Raw genomic sequence first — 16,131 nt, forward strand, 5'->3', positions numbered from 1 at the left:
TGAACTGCGGTCGACTACATGGGAGTCCAGCGATGTAGCCATGACGCTAACTGTTGATCCCCCAAATATTTTTTAGATTCTAAAGCAATTAGTGTGTTGATTTGGAAATTCTTGGAAGTTGCTATGCAATCTACATGTAATGTTCCCTTTTTAAAAAGTTTATTCATTTCATGGGCTGGGAGGTGGTGAGGTAGTTAGAGCAGTGGACTCCCACATGACCGACTGCAGCTCAAATCCTGGACCTGGCAGCTTACTTTCTTACTTTCCCTCCCTCTCTCTCTCTCTCTCTTGTCAAATTAAATAATAATAATAATAATAATAATAATAATATCAAATAATTCTTTTTTTAAAAAGTTTCTATCTTCCATAAGAGAAGGGGACAGAGAGGGCATCCCCACCAGGGTCTTCATGCCATGATACACAGCTATTTCTCAGTCGGCCTGGATCACAGACATGCACCGTACTCATGGAGGTCCCAGTAGGTGGATCCAGGACCTTTCCCTTGTGGATCCGGTTGTGTCACTGCTATGTCCCCACTGTGCCCCTACACATAAACCATTTCTATTGGCCGAAGCTCACCTAGTACAGGCCGAGAGCGGTGTTTTCCATTCTTGCCCACCAGCTCTAGCTGGGAGCTTCCTCCTAGCTAGCTCAGGGGGCACTGAGGATGGGAACCAGCCCTTACGGACTATCAAGCCAAGGTCATTGGTACACAAAGGGCCTCCAAAACATTTTGGAAATAGCCCATGACAGTTTAGGAAAGATTTGAATCTCTCTGGAAAGAAGCACGAACATTTATAACTAACTAGCTCTTTTCTACACATATTCCTTACTTTCAATTCTTCCTGATTTCTGGGCTGGGTCCCATGGCAGCTGCTGCAGATGCTTGCTTCCTGTGCTCCTGGTCTCCCCAGCCCAGCTCTCGGCAATGCCCCTATAAATGAAGTTCTGGAGACAGACTGTGTCCCCCCACCCCTAGCCCACTTTCCCCTCCACCTAGGAGGGCCTGTGTTAAAGCCCAGCAGGTGCCAAGCTGTTCCGATGCTGAGCTTCATCCATCTTGTTTGCTTCTCCCTCGTCCAGCCCCTCTGTCCTGCCTTCTTGCAGGTTCCCAAGCACCTACTGTCTTATGTAGCTTCCCCATGGGTTCGCTTCCTGAACTGGGCTGCTGGTCCCATGGCTCCCATGAGTGTCTTTCCTGTCAATTCCAGTTGTCTTACAGTGCACTCTTTCAGAGCCGAGTTGTGGCCATTGTCACCTGACAGCTGTACCGTGTAGATTCTCACATTGACCACCCATCCTGTGCATGAGAGCTGGGGGTTGCAAATGCCAGGAGATGCAGAGATGAGTCAGACTACTCGGGCTGTGGGTGTAGAACAGGAAGAGAGACATGGAAACTAGTAATACTAGGGATAAATAACCAAACTATGTATAAGCCAAAATGAGGACACTGGGGGAGAGAAGCAATTCTGCGTTGAATGATGTTATAAATGGAGGTCCTCCTACAAGAGGAGAGAGGGTCATGGCAGACATTAGCCAAAAAGCAATAATGGGTTACTTGTCCCCCTGTCTGATGGGATTTGACTGTAACCAGTCTAAGGCAGGGGAGAACTCGGCAACTAAAGCTCTCTGATGGAGGAGTTTGGTTCACTGTGGCAGGTGGCTGGAAAGGACTTTTAGGGGCAGACACAGACGTATGGGTGTTGTTGAGGTAACGGCATTTGGGTGGCTGCCAATTCTCTATATCTTTTGGACCAGACTTTGAACTAAGAAGAAGATGAATAGCCTTCAGTGAAGCAGCTCTTAAGCTTTGAAGGACTTCTCTATATTTTTCTGCTTCAATAACTCTTTAATACACAATGACTCAGATATTTGGGTGCTCTGTTCCTGTGGAAGGCCTTAAGTACTAAGTTTGAAGATGGGGCTTCATTACAAGGACCTCCCTTCCAGTCTTAACTAGTCTTATCATTTAGTTTTTCCTTGTACTTTTTATTCATGGGTAGTACTTGTCATAGTTTGTAGTTATGTGTGTATGTGTATGTGTGTGTGTGTGTGTGTGTGTGTGTGTGTGAGAGAGAGAGAGAGAGAGAGAGAGAGAGAGAGAGAGAGAGAAATTTCCCATCCATTCTGCTGTTGTTTTTCAGTTTGCTCTAGGACATGTGTGCTCAGGAGGTGGGGTTGGGGATGGGGGGAGAGAGAGAGAGAAAGAGAAAGTGAGAAATCACTTCCCAGAGGGGATGGCCATGCTGCAGTCCTTTCTCTTCCATTCTCCTCTCAGGATTTTGGGCAGGCATATGTGCCTGGTGTATTTTTCAACTCTAGGTCCGGGACGCAAACTGTGCTGTCAGACACGTGGGATCCAGCCACTGTAACCACCATGCCAATGGCTGGTACTTCACTCTGGTCTTTTTTTTTTTTTTTTGAGTTGTTTTTTTTTTTTCTTTTTCTTTTTTAAGTTTTTGCTATAGGGTACATGCACAGGTCAGAGAGAAACAGAGAAAGAAAGTGAGAAGTCACCCCCCAGGGAGAATGACCACTCACAATCCCTCTCCTTCATTCTCCTCTCGGGATTTTAGGTATGTACACATATACATCCAGTGTGATTCTCAAGCCACCAGGTCTGGTACTCAACCCATCGTGTTGGCTGTGTGGAATCCAGTGTCTTAACCTTTACACCTCCTCTGACCCCACTCAGAGATATATTTTAAAAAATTCTCCAAAGGGAATTTAGAGCTTCTAAAACAACATTTTATACACACTGCCTATACTGGGCCTGGCATATAATAAAGAAGAATAGGACAGACTTTCATCCTGAAAAGTGAACTTCTCTGTCACCTCTGGATTGCACATGCCAGCCTGAGAACATGCAATAGGCTTTTACTCTGGTCAGGGGAAAAGGGCAAAAGAAAGCCATCATTGTTTACCAAAGTGCTTCTGGCAAATGGTGTCCAGAGTACCCCAAAGGTCTTGTCAGTATATGGTATGCTTGATGGAGCGGATTGATATTCTGATTGTTACAGTGATTATGTAAATCTATGCATGCGATACAAGACCCATATGCAAAAAAATATGTAAAAGCAGAAGGTCTTATTTTAGTTAATAGTATTGTATCTAATGCCAAGTTCCTGCTTTTTTTTTTTTTTGAGAGTTTTTTTTTTTTTTTTTTTGCTATAGGGTGCGTGTGCTCGCCAGACAGACAGAGAGAGACAGAGAGACAGAAAGCAGGAAATCACCCCCCAGGGGGGGTGGCCACGCCGTAATCCCTTCTCCTCCATTCTCCTCTCGGGATCTTGGGCACGCACGCACACACGCCCGGCGTGAGTTTAAGCCACCGGGTCCAGGACTCGAACCGTGGTCAACTACATGGGAATCCAGGGACATAGCCATTATGCTAATTGCTGGTCCCCCAAGTTCCTGCTTTTGATCATTATGTTGTGATTATGTAAGATGTGGGGGAAGCTGGGTAAAGGATACATGGGAACTCTGCTTTCTGTCTGTCTGTCTGTATTTATTTAACAACTTCTGAGTCAAGAATTATTTCCAAATCAAAGTTATAGGAGGACACAATAAAATCACTTTAAAAATACCTAAAGAAACAGACAAAACAAAAACAGAAAATATCAAGTCATAGCAAAGATGTAAAACAACTAGAACGCTTTTAAGTTTCTAGTAGGAATATGAAATGGTACAGCCACTTTGGAAAACAGGTAGTTTCTTACAAAGTTAAACATACACAGTACTTACCATAGAAGCCAGCAGTTCCACTCCTAGGGATTTATCCAAGAGAAATGAAAAACTTTGTTCGCACAAAAATCTGTAGGCTAATATTTTTAACAGCTTTAATCATAGCTGACAAAAAGGAGAAAAAAAAAGCCAGATCCTTTAATAAATGGGTAAACAAACTGGTATGTCTGTCAATTAAATATTGCTCATCAATTGTAAAGAACAATATACGATTTGGATGAATTTCAAATGCAGTGTAATGGGTGGAAGGAGCCAACCCCCAAAATGTGCATACTATCTGATTCCATTTAAATAACAGTCTAGAAAAGGTAAAGTATAGCGTCAGAAAACAGATCAGGATTGCCAGGAGCTGGTGACTAGAGATCACTACATCTGGGATAGGGAACTTTCGGGGATGAATGAAATGTTATCTTTTTTTTTTTTTGGAGAGGTTTTTGCTACAGGGCACATGCGCTCACCAGAAAGACAGAGACAGAGAGACAGAAAGCGAGAAATCACCTTCTTCTCGTCCATACTCCTCTCGGGATCTTGGGCACACATGCACACGCGCCTGGTGTGAGTTTAAGCCACCCGGTCTGGGACTTGAACCACGGTTGACTACATGGGAGTCCAGAGACATAGCCATTGCGCCAACTGCTGGTCCCAAAATGTTTTATTTTGATTGTGGTGGTGATAATGTGGCTGTACTGTTTGTCCAAACTCACAGAACTGTGCACGAAAAGGATGGATTGATGCATGTAAGTTGTACCTCAGGAACTGACTTCAAAATAAAAACAGCACCAACAACAATAAATGATAATGGGCTTCGGCTTAAAGAACCGTGAATTCAGTCTGTCCGCTGCTTGTCTATGATTAGATAAGGATTTCAGTCATTAGTTGTTTAAGGCGCCTCACTTAAGCAGAAGGACTCAACTTCTTCAGTGTTTTGGCCTCTAATTTGACAGTGGAAATCGTTTTTACTCCAGAGGTGGATGGTCTAATGATCTTTGTTAAGTGGATTTCTGCTGACTCCAGCTCTCGTGGATACAGCATTGGGTCAGATCTTTATCCCCTCTCGGAGAGGTTTTTGCTACAGGGCACATGCGCTCACCAGAAAGACAGAGACAGAGAGACAGAAAGCGAGAAATCACCTTCTTCTCGTCCATACTCCTCTCGGGATCTTGGGCACACATGCACACGCGCCTGGTGTGAGTTTAAGCCACCCGGTCTGGGACTTGAACCACGGTTGACTACATGGGAGTCCAGAGACATAGCCATTGCGCCAACTGCTGGTCCCAAAATGTTTTATTTTGATTGTGGTGGTGATAATGTGGCTGTACTGTTTGTCCAAACTCACAGAACTGTGCACGAAAAGGATGGATTGATGCATGTAAGTTGTACCTCAGGAACTGACTTCAAAATAAAAACAGCACCAACAACAATAAATGATAATGGGCTTCGGCTTAAAGAACCGTGAATTCAGTCTGTCCGCTGCTTGTCTATGATTAGATAAGGATTTCAGTCATTAGTTGTTTAAGGCGCCTCACTTAAGCAGAAGGACTCAACTTCTTCAGTGTTTTGGCCTCTAATTTGACAGTGGAAATCGTTTTTACTCCAGAGGTGGATGGTCTAATGATCTTTGTTAAGTGGATTTCTGCTGACTCCAGCTCTCGTGGATACAGCATTGGGTCAGATCTTTATCCCCTCTCCTGGCTCCTTTGCCATCAGAAGTCCTCACTAGAGCAGAGCTGTACTCTATGGGTTTTTTTTTTTTTTTTTTTTTTTCTTCTCAGCAATAACAACTGTCCTGTGATTTGTTTTTTCCTCTGTCCAAGAATGGATTATAAAATGTCCTACTGGGAAAACCAACTTGATTTGGTGGAAGGAGGGAGGGCTAATTTCACCCTGCAGCCAGTGGTCTAATTTAAATAGAACTCACAAATATTTACAGCAGGAACTGGAGGATTCACACTGGACGTTTAAAGCCCTAGAGCTCTTAAGCTGTGTCTCTTGCTAGTCAACATCCTCTGTAAATCAAAGTTAAGATGTGATTTTGAAAGAGGGTGTCAACTCTGAGCTCTTGACTGTGATGTGTGGGGTTAAAGCATATAACTTTTACCTTGATAGAACAAATTCTTGAATAGTACTAATGTAAGGTTATAACATTCTTTCCCCAATAGGGGACTCTTTGTTAATTTAAAATTGGGATTTACTGAATTGGTTTGGATTGAATGCTATCCAGTAGTCAGCTTAGTTGAGTAAACACTTATCAATCATTAACTACATGCCATATGCCTATTATGAGGTGGTGTGTTTATAGGGGCAATTGGGCCTCACGTCCTTATTTTAAGGCGTTTGCCTTTCAACAGGGTAGACCCAACCATGGGCCGCTGGCTTGAATTCAGTAACAGAAGGGAGCAGCCCTAAGGAAGAAGCCATTACCTAGGAGGTGACACCTGAGTTGGGCCTTGTGGTGTAAGTAAGATTTTGTCTTGTATGGAAGAGAAAAAGCCTGGATTTTTCTGGCAGAGGGAGCTGAGGGTTATGTGAAGGCTCTTGTAATTGGGGAATTGTGACATAGAAGGATAAGGTTTTTTTTTTTTTTTAATTTTTTTAAATTTATTTTTTATTGGGACCAGCAGTTAGCATAATGGCTATGTCGCTGGACTCCCACATAGTTGACCGCAGTTCGAGGCCCGGACCTGGCGGCTTAAACTCACGCCAGGCCCATGTGCATGCGTGCCCAAGATTCCAAGAGGAGAATGGAGGAGAAGGGATTGCGGCGTGGCCATCCCCTCTGGGGGGGTAATTTCTCACTTTCTGTCTCTCTGTCTTTCTTTGTCTTTCTGGCGAGCGCACACGCCCTATAGCAAGAATCTCTCCAAAAACAAAAAAAAACCCCAAAACCAAACAAACAAATTTATTTTTTATTGATTATGATTATTTTTGCGATAGGGCACATGCATTCACTGGAGCCAATGTTTTTTAAGCTGGATTTGAAACACATAGTTTACTCTATTTTCCTTCCTCCCCAAAAAAGAGTTAAAATAAAAGCAATATATATAAAGATTCAGGTGGTCGGGGCCAGCAGGTGGTTAAGGCACTGGACTCCCACATGGCTGACCAAAGTTCAAGTCCCACACCTGGTGGCTTGCTTTCTCACTTTCCCAGCCCCCCTCTGTCTCTCTCTCTTTTTCTCCCTGTCTCTCTCTGGTGAGCACACATGTACTGTAACAAATTGAAAACACACATTGGATTGTCGGGAAAGTCTTAATGCATTTTTGCATAGAAAAACATAGGAAAATATGTCATGACTTTCCTGACAATCTAATAATAAATAAAATTCAATCAGTTCTTTAAAAAAAAGATTTAGGTGGTCTGGAAAGATTTAAACTTTTAAGTAATTCTCCGCTTTCCACCGTATTGGTTCCTTTTTAAAAGATAATAATTATTTAATTTTGTTTATTATTATTAATTTGCTATAGGGTAAGTGGACTCACTAGAGAAAAGGCGGGGGGAGTAAGAAAGCAGGCCGCCAGCTCAGAACTTGAACCGCCGTTGAGCATGTGGGAGTCCAGCGTCCTTAACCACCACTATAGGGTAAGTGGACTCACTAGAGAAAAGGCGGGGGGAGTAAGAAAGCAGGCCGCCAGCTCAGAACTTGAACCGCCGTTGAGCATGTGGGAGTCCAGCGTCCTTAACCACCACTCTACCTGTTGGCCTCAATGTAAAGTTTTTTACTATAAAACTCTTTTCCCTTGAACCACCTCTTTCACTTTAAGTGGTGTAGTGGTATTATAGTTAATGCGGGTGTTACTTTTTTCAATGAAGGTCACAAAGTAATGCTGGAGTGACCGTCACTGGACACCTATTTAACTCACGTGTCCTCGGGGGGAATATACTGCATTGCTGGGATAAGAGGCTGTGGAGGGTGTTAATTCTGAAAGAAGAATTCAAGAAATTAATATAAAGGAAAAGAAAAGGATGTTTGATACTGAAGAAAGGAAGTTCTTTACAAGTATTGAAGAGGGGGGTGAGCGTTCCTCAGTGGTATGTGCTGTGCCCTACGCTAGGCTCGAGGAATGGCTTCCTTCTTGTCTTTCAGTCCAGTATCGCTGTGATACCAGGAGAGATGTTGCCCCCAGTTTATTGAGGAGGGAAGTCAGCAGAAGCAGCTTGAGTCCCTGGCCCCAGGCCATAGCTCTGGGATTTAGTCTAGGTCAGACAGACGTTCGACTTCCTCTATACCCTGTGGTCTGCTGCAAGGACAGTGGAGACCCCGTAAAGTTATGCCCCCTACATCTTAGTCCTTGAGTGTGGTCTTAAAATGATGATTTTTTTTAAGGGTTTTTTTTTTTTTTTTTGCCATAGGGTGCATGGATTCATGGAAGAAAGGGAGACAGAGTGAAATTGAGAAATCACTCCCAGGGGAATAGCCATACCACAGTTCATTCTCCTCTGCTCTCCTCTTGGAATTTTGGGACACACACACACACACACACACACACATCTGGTGTGATTTTCAAGCCACTGGGTCTGGTACTCGAACCACAGCTGGCCATGTGGTAGCGCCTTAACCTCTATGCCACCTGCTGGCCCCAGAATGGTGAATCTTAATATTCTTAGATTACATAGCTCTTTAAACATTTGAGTGTGTTTATGTGCCAGAATTATTCTTTGATTTTTACTTAAAAACACTCAGAAAGCACAACTAGAGTTTTAAGTAGATCATTGTTGTCCTGTGGCAGCATCATTGGCAACCCTTTGGTTACACCCTCCCCTCCGCACCCCTCTGTCTTTTGCTCTCAGCTCCTGGTATTCTGTTTGTGAGCCCCTCGAAGGCAGAGGTCTCTATCCGCACAGCACTTGGAACAGTACCTGGCGTGTAGGAAACCCTCAGTAAATATGGGCCGAGTCCATCATGAGTTTAATTTTGGTTCTGACTTTTGTGTCCTTTTCAAACTTGGATGACCTTTTAAATTAACCTGAGGCTGGAGCAGGGAGAGGTGTATGGGTAGTATTCATTCAACATATCAAGAGATATCAAATTGCAGGTGTGTGTATTTATTTAGGGAGAATGGATAGAGAAGATTGATTTTCTTCTACTTTTTTCGTGTTAGACTTGATGGAAGAGAGCAACTGAGAAGATGTTTGAATATTATTTCATTCTTTATAAATCAGTGTAAAATATAGTCTTTCCTTTGCTATTAATCAAATTTTGGACTAAACTATAATGCATTGTAATTGCTTTAAACTAATTGTGTCTATGGCAGGAGCTATTGACTTTATGATTATATCTTTTTACATTCTGAGGGAAAGCATGGAGGCCAGGGTCAGAACTTGGGCAGAGGGAGGGCCGAGCAGTGGTACAGTGATGACACGTGGTGCTCTGTGAGGTTGACCCACGTGGGAGGGCCCCAGGGTCTCACCTGGAGATGTATGTGAGGGTGCCAGGCATGTGTATGCCCATGATCCAAGGCTGGCTGGGGGCGGGGTGTGTTATCTCTGTCTCTCTATCTCTCTCTTGATTTCTCTCACTATGGAAGAAATTAAAAAACAATAAAGAACTGCCAACTTTTTCAAAGGAGAAATTCGAAGCATAGCATTCCATAAGAACAACTTGTTGGAGATATTGGATCACTGAGTTTTCCTATAACTAATAATTTGAAAGGACTAATAATTCAGGAATGTTATTCTGAATCTTTCAGACTTTTGAGAATAAATCAACTGCCATTTCTTTTTTTTTTTTTTTTTTTTTTTTTGGCCAGAAGGTACATGTACCTACCAGAGAGAGGCAGTGAGAGAGTGAAAAAGCAACCTTCAGTGGGGCATAGTCACACCAGAGTCCGTTTTCTCCATCTCTCCATCCTGTTGGGATTTGGGGCACCTACGCACACATGCCTGGCATGATTTTCAAGTGCCAGAGTTGGGACTCAAACTTGTGGATGATCATGTGGGATCTCTCTCCATTAATAACTAGGCTACAAGACAAATCACTGCAAGCACTTTTTAAAAAAATGAGCAGGAGACCAGCTCTGTATGCAGCAGTAATAACCCCACATGGTGACCTTAGTTTTAAACCCTGGCCCAGTCAGGCTAAAATGCAAAGGTACACCAGCCAGTGCCTAAGATCTAATGGGCTGGAGGTCTCAGAGAAAGAGGAGTGTCCAGGCTCCTCTACCCAAGTGCACCAGCGCATGCTCTGTTACTAACAAACTGTTGTAAGTGAACAGGATCCGTGCATGTGAAGGAGGCTGTCTGCATGATGGTTACAGGTCCAGCAGTTGGAGTTAGACCTTGGTTTGAATTCGCTTTGTCACTTACTGACTGTGTAATCATATACAAACTACTTGATCTCTTTCTTTATAATGGATATTATTATTTGAGGGACTAAGAAAAGACAAATATCATTTATAAGTTAACATAACTTATATTACTAAGTGCAATTTAAAGGTGGAACCATTTTAAAGAAGACTGAATGTTATATTAGGTGGTCGGGAAAGTCATGATGTATTTTTCTATGCAAAAATGTGTCATGTCATGACTTTCCTGATGACTCAATAGAATATAATCGGCCCAACCTAGTGTTCCCCCCAGTTGGCCTGAGCATGAGAATCTCCTCGTGGTACTTGTTAAAAATATAAGTTCTCAGGTCCCACCCAGACTTGCAGAATCAGGTCTCCTGGGAGGGGCCCGAGAACCTTGCTCTGTAGGCAGGGTGATGACACACTTGCTGTTGTGAGCTGTCCCGGTTTCAGACACTGCACAATGAATTCTAGATACGTGTTCATACTTGTCAGATTGTGTCTCAGTTTTTAGGCCGAAAATATGCTCACCATTTATGTAGCCATCTTATTCAGAGTATTCTCCCTTATAGGTATAACATGCCTCTGGGTTCCCCAGGTCACAAGAGGAGGAGTAACGGCGAATCAGTGTCACGTGGATCTGGGTTACTTAGCTGGCTCGGCCTTCTTTGTCTGTACAAAACCTTTATGATATGGTAACCTGTTTTGTTACATGTGCACAGAGATCCTCCACACATGGTGACAGCCCACAGTCCTGCCCAGGCTCTAGTGCCTCAGTCACCTCAGGTTGTCAGAGTGACAGTGACTGCGGAAGGAGTGTGTGCACACAGCAGTGACCCCAGCCTTTGTTCCTTGGCGGCCAGGCAGCAGGAAGTTACGTCTCACTCCACTGCACCTACTTAGGACAGCATGTTCCTAATCAAGTGTTCTGGGAAAACAGCATTTCATTGTTTTCACGTAGGCCTGTGAGTTCATTTTTCCTCTTGGTCCAAGCAGTAACTCATTGTTTCCCCATCAGCGACAAAGGAAGGTGAACATCTCACGTTCGGCTCCCATGGAGCTTTCCATAGACATTGCAGATGGAGTTCACACTCTGCAGAACGGAAGAGTCTCGGTTTCAGTACATCAGCGCCCCGGTACCAGGCAGGGCTCAGGTGTTGGTTGTTTTTTCACATAATTCTGTGAACATATAAAGAATTTTCACTAGCAGCCATTTTTTATTTTGATCATGGTTTTGTATTTCCATATCAGACGGGGATAACAGTATCTGTTTCTGTTTGAATTAACATAGGAAAAAGTGATCTGTTGTGCTGACAATCCCATTTAAGTGACACATTCGTTGTTTTACCTGTGATAAATCAATCCTCTTTTTGGAATTTTTTAAAAAAAGTGTAATTATGGGACTAGCTGATGGCCTAATGGTTATGTTGCTGGACTCCCTGTAGTTGACTACTGTTCAAGTCCTGGACTCTCTCACTCAAATATTAATTTTATTTATTTCTTTCCATAAAGTGGCACAGGGAGACAGGTGGATAGATACCCCCAATAGGGTATTTATGCCATACCCCACCCCCCGTCTCAGCTTAGGGGCCCATGTATGTGCCTGTTCTGCTCAGGGAGGACCTGAGACAGGAGCTCAGGCCTTCCACAGGGGTTCTAGTTTTGTTACTGTTCTGCTACTGCTTGGCCCCTGGAGCTATTTTTTAAATTGAGAAGTCGATGTGTTCTTCTAAAGCACATTTTTACCTCCTTGAGAAAAATCCTGTGAGTTACGGAGGGCCTGCACAGAAATACATTTGGAGTGATCTAGTCTCCCTCGGACCTGCACAGTTTTAAACAGTGTAATCCAAAACTGTTGGCAAATTCAAGAACAACTCGTTAGGAAAGTGTTGTGAAATGTGGGCAGATAGTTGTTGCTCTGTGGGCTTGCCCAAAGACTCAACTGTCCGGGTGGAGAAGGAAGGGCAGAGCCAGAGTGCCAGGGGGTTTGCTGCCTTCTGTCCTGTGGACAGACAGGAGGTGGCGAACTCAGCAGTGCTGTGCCTAGAGCTCCGATAGGGGACCAGCTGAGGCCTGCAGCTTCCTCTACTGGCTTCTCTTGCTGTGTTTTGCTTCTCTCATGTGTAAATTATCTATGTGTGGGGAAAGGATGGATGTGAAAATTCAAGAGTCATCTTTTCCAGGCAGTGGAGATGATTACCCAGATAAATGGTTTTGATCAATCACAGGTGCAGATTGCTGTCTTGTCTGGTGAGAGGCCTTGGGTGGAGGAGCGAGTTGTCAGCAGGACTGTCAAGGGCTTGGGCACCAAGATCTGGTGACGGTGTGGAGGCAAGAGCTGCCGTAGACATTTCCAAAGTTAAACATTCTAATATAGTAGACAGTGAGAACATAGTCCCTGTCCACAGAGCAAGCTTTCTGCTCAAAGAAACAAACAAAAATATGCCAACAGTTTTTTCCCCCAACAAACATAGACTTATGCAACAGAAATGGACACTGAAGCAGGATATGCAATTTTCTTAAATACTTAAAATTGTGATTGTTTATGTAATTATATCTAATTGCCTGAAAAGTAATCCTAAGATTTTTTCCTTAGGGCTTTAATGATAGCATGTATTTTCACATCTTACCACATTTTCTCACTTCTTTGAAAGTGAGGCTTCTATCTCACATTTTCTGGAAGCTTCTGTGGTCCCAGGCATAGGACAGAGCACCTTATAAGGACTGAGACTCCTCTCACTGAATGGGATTGAGTGTGACTCAGTATATTTACGTAGGTGGAATTCTGCACTCCTTGTCTTGTGGGTGTTCACATTTTGTCCATATTCATGATGTTTATTTACAAGCTGTTTCAGCTTGAGAATTGCCTGCTAATTTTTCTTAGTCGGTGTATTAATCATATAGAATTATCTCTGCAAATTAATTTCCTTAATGAACTCAGAGAAGAGGGGAAAAATCAAACTTGGTTTACTGAGTGCTCTTAATTAAAAATTATAACAAAATTTTTAATTACAAAATGAAATTGTTTATAATTTTAAAGTTTATAATTTTAAAGTTTTATATAAACTGTATAAAATAAATACTGGACACAGTCGCCTTTTTAGTTTTCAGATCATTGTGAGCCCCTTTTTCATGCTTGTTAGACAACTGGAGTTGCTGGACCCAGCGGTGGCACAGCAGTAACGTGATTGGATCCACGTGGGAATGGTCCTCGGTTTGCAGGACCTTTTTTTAATATATATATTTTTTAGGTTTTTGTCGTGGGGTGTGTGCACTCGCTGGAGACAGAGGGAAAAAGAGGGGGAAGGGAGAGAGAGAAACAAAAAGAAGTGAGACATCATCCCTCAGGTGTGATGGCCATGCCACAATCCCATCTCCTTCATTCTCTTGGGGTTTTGGGCATGCACACACATGAATCCAGTGTTTTTCAAATCACCAGGTATGGGTCTCCAACTATGGTTGTCCATGTGGGAGTCCAGTATCTTAACCACTATACCACCTGCTGGCTCTTCAAATAATAGTGTATTTTAATGTTAATGATTGGTTTTAATCTTGCTCATCAGTTATAGTTTCAAGTGGCAATAAATATATCTACTTTCTTTTAAAAAAATTACACACTTATATATCTTAATTATTGCAATTAGAAAGGGTTTTTTTTTTGAGAAAAAGTAATTTTAAAGCATTTTTACAGAGCAGTGATTGAAGCAGAAAGTTTTGTGGTTAAACCTGACCTAACCTAAACTATGCCATTATTGGAGCATCCCTCTGGGTTGAGGGAGAAAAAGAGGGGCTTGCAGGTTTATATTAGCCAAAATGGGAAGAGGAAGTCTGCCCCGAAACCTGAAGCCAGTCGCATAGTTAAGGTTCTGGAGTGTTATTTCACATGACTATTTTCTCAGTGGAGTGTATAACCTAAGTAGTGTGTCAGCATTTTAAGGAATAATTTAAAATGCATTGAAACATTAATGAAACCCAAATCAGAATCTTTATGTAGAAATTAAAAGTGTTAATAAATGTAACGTGCTTAGAAAAAATGCCTGGCACACATGCATATATATAAGGGTCTTACAGTGTTTAGATGGATGATGTATTTGCCTTTTTTGATTTAACTTGTATTTCTGTTTTTTTATTTTTCTTTTTTTTTTAAGTTTCTTTCTTTCTTCTATAGGCAAGGGGGACAGAGAGAGACAGACAGACAGACAGACAGACAGACAGTATTGCCAACAGAGTCTTGACACAACAAGCTTTCTGCTAGCCCTGGATCACAAGCAAGCTTCTGCCTGGAAAACTCAATGAGTCTGAACTTGATATGGGAACCTTCCCATGTGGGATTCCTCCCAGAATGTTGTGTTTTACCACTTCTCTACCTTTAACTTACTTTAAAATCTAGGCCCTATCGGGAACCAGCAGTTAGCGTAATGGCTATGTCTTTCCTTAATGAACTCAGAGAAGAGGGGAAAAATCAAACTTGGTTTACTGAGTGCTCTTAATTAAAAATTATAACAAAATTTTTAATTACAAAATGAAATTGTTTATAATTTTAAAGTTTATAATTTTAAAGTTTTATATAAACTGTATAAAATAAATACTGGACACAGTCGCCTTTTTAGTTTTCAGATCATTGTGAGCCCCTTTTTCATGCTTGTTAGACAACTGGAGTTGCTGGACCCAGCGGTGGCACAGCAGTAACGTGATTGGATCCACGTGGGAATGGTCCTCGGTTTGCAGGACCTTTTTTTAATATATATATTTTTTAGGTTTTTGTCGTGCTGTGTGTGCACTCGCTGGAGACAGAGGGAAAGACATGTACCCTCTAACAAAAGAAAATGGGAAGGGGAAGGGAGAGAGAGAAACAAAAAGAAGTGAGACATCATCCCTCAGGTGTGATGGCCATGCCACAATCCCATCTCCTTCATTCTCTTGGGGTTTTGGGCATGCACACACATGAATCCAGTGTTTTTCAAATCACCAGGTATGGGTCTCCAACTATGGTTGTCCATGTGGGAGTCCAGTATCTTAACCACTATACCACCTGCTGGCTCTTCAAATAATAGTGTATTTTAATGTTAATGATTGGTTTTAATCTTGCTCATCAGTTATAGTTTCAAGTGGCAATAAATATATCTACTTTCTTTTAAAAAAATTACACACTTATATATCTTAATTATTGCAATTAGAAAGGGTTTTTTTTTTGAGAAAAAGTAATTTTAAAGCATTTTTACAGAGCAGTGATTGAAGCAGAAAGTTTTGTGGTTAAACCTGACCTAACCTAAACTATGCCATTATTGGAGCATCCCTCTGGGTTGAGGGAGAAAAAGAGGGGCTTGCAGGTTTATATTAGCCAAAATGGGAAGAGGAAGTCTGCCCCGAAACCTGAAGCCAGTCGCATAGTTAAGGTTCTGGAGTGTTATTTCACATGACTATTTTCTCAGTGGAGTGTATAACCTAAGTAGTGTGTCAGCATTTTAAGGAATAATTTAAAATGCATTGAAACATTAATGAAACCCAAATCAGAATCTTTATGTAGAAATTAAAAGTGTTAATAAATGTAACGTGCTTAGAAAAAATGCCTGGCACACATGCATATATATAAGGGTCTTACAGTGTTTAGATGGATGATGTATTTGCCTTTTTTGATTTAACTTGTATTTCTGTTTTTTTATTTTTCTTTTTTTTTTAAGTTTCTTTCTTTCTTCTATAGGCAAGGGGGACAGAGAGAGACAGACAGACAGACAGACAGACAGACAGTAGTGCCAACAGAGTCTTGACACAACAAGCTTTCTGCTAGCCCTGGATCACAAGCAAGCTTCTGCCTGGAAAACTCAATGAGTCTGAACTTGATATGGGAACCTTCCCATGTGGGATTCCTCCCAGAATGTTGTGTTTTACCACTTCTCTACCTTTAACTTACTTTAAAATCTAGGCCCTATCGGGAACCAGCAGTTAGCGTAATGGCTATGTCGCTGGACTCCCATGTAGTTGACCGCGGTTCGTGTCCCGGACCCGGTGGCTTAAAACTCATGCCGGGCGCGTGTGCGTGCGTGCCCAAGATCCCGAGAGGAGAATGGAGGAGAAGGGATTGCGGCGTGACCATCCCCCCTGG

At 42.3% G+C, this 16,131-nt stretch overlaps 1 protein-coding gene across 9 annotated transcripts in view; it reads left to right on the forward strand.

Annotated features, from left to right (window-relative positions):
• Positions 1-16,131, forward strand: part of SGMS1 (sphingomyelin synthase 1) — a 350,554-nt gene that overhangs the window by 132,707 nt on the left and 201,716 nt on the right. The window contains exon 4 of one of the 9 annotated variants that reach the window (XM_014584669.2): positions 6,093-6,198. The exons of the other annotated variants lie outside the window; for them this stretch is intronic. The gene's annotated coding sequence lies outside the window, so the exon portion shown is untranslated. The remainder of the gene's footprint in view (positions 1-6,092; positions 6,199-16,131) is intronic. 9 annotated transcript variants of the gene reach the window in all.

Source organism: Tupaia chinensis, unplaced genomic scaffold (genome assembly GCF_000334495.1).
Source record: "Tupaia chinensis unplaced genomic scaffold, TupChi_1.0 Scaffold147458_1, whole genome shotgun sequence".
NCBI classification, from domain to species: Eukaryota; Metazoa; Chordata; class Mammalia; order Scandentia; family Tupaiidae; genus Tupaia; species Tupaia belangeri.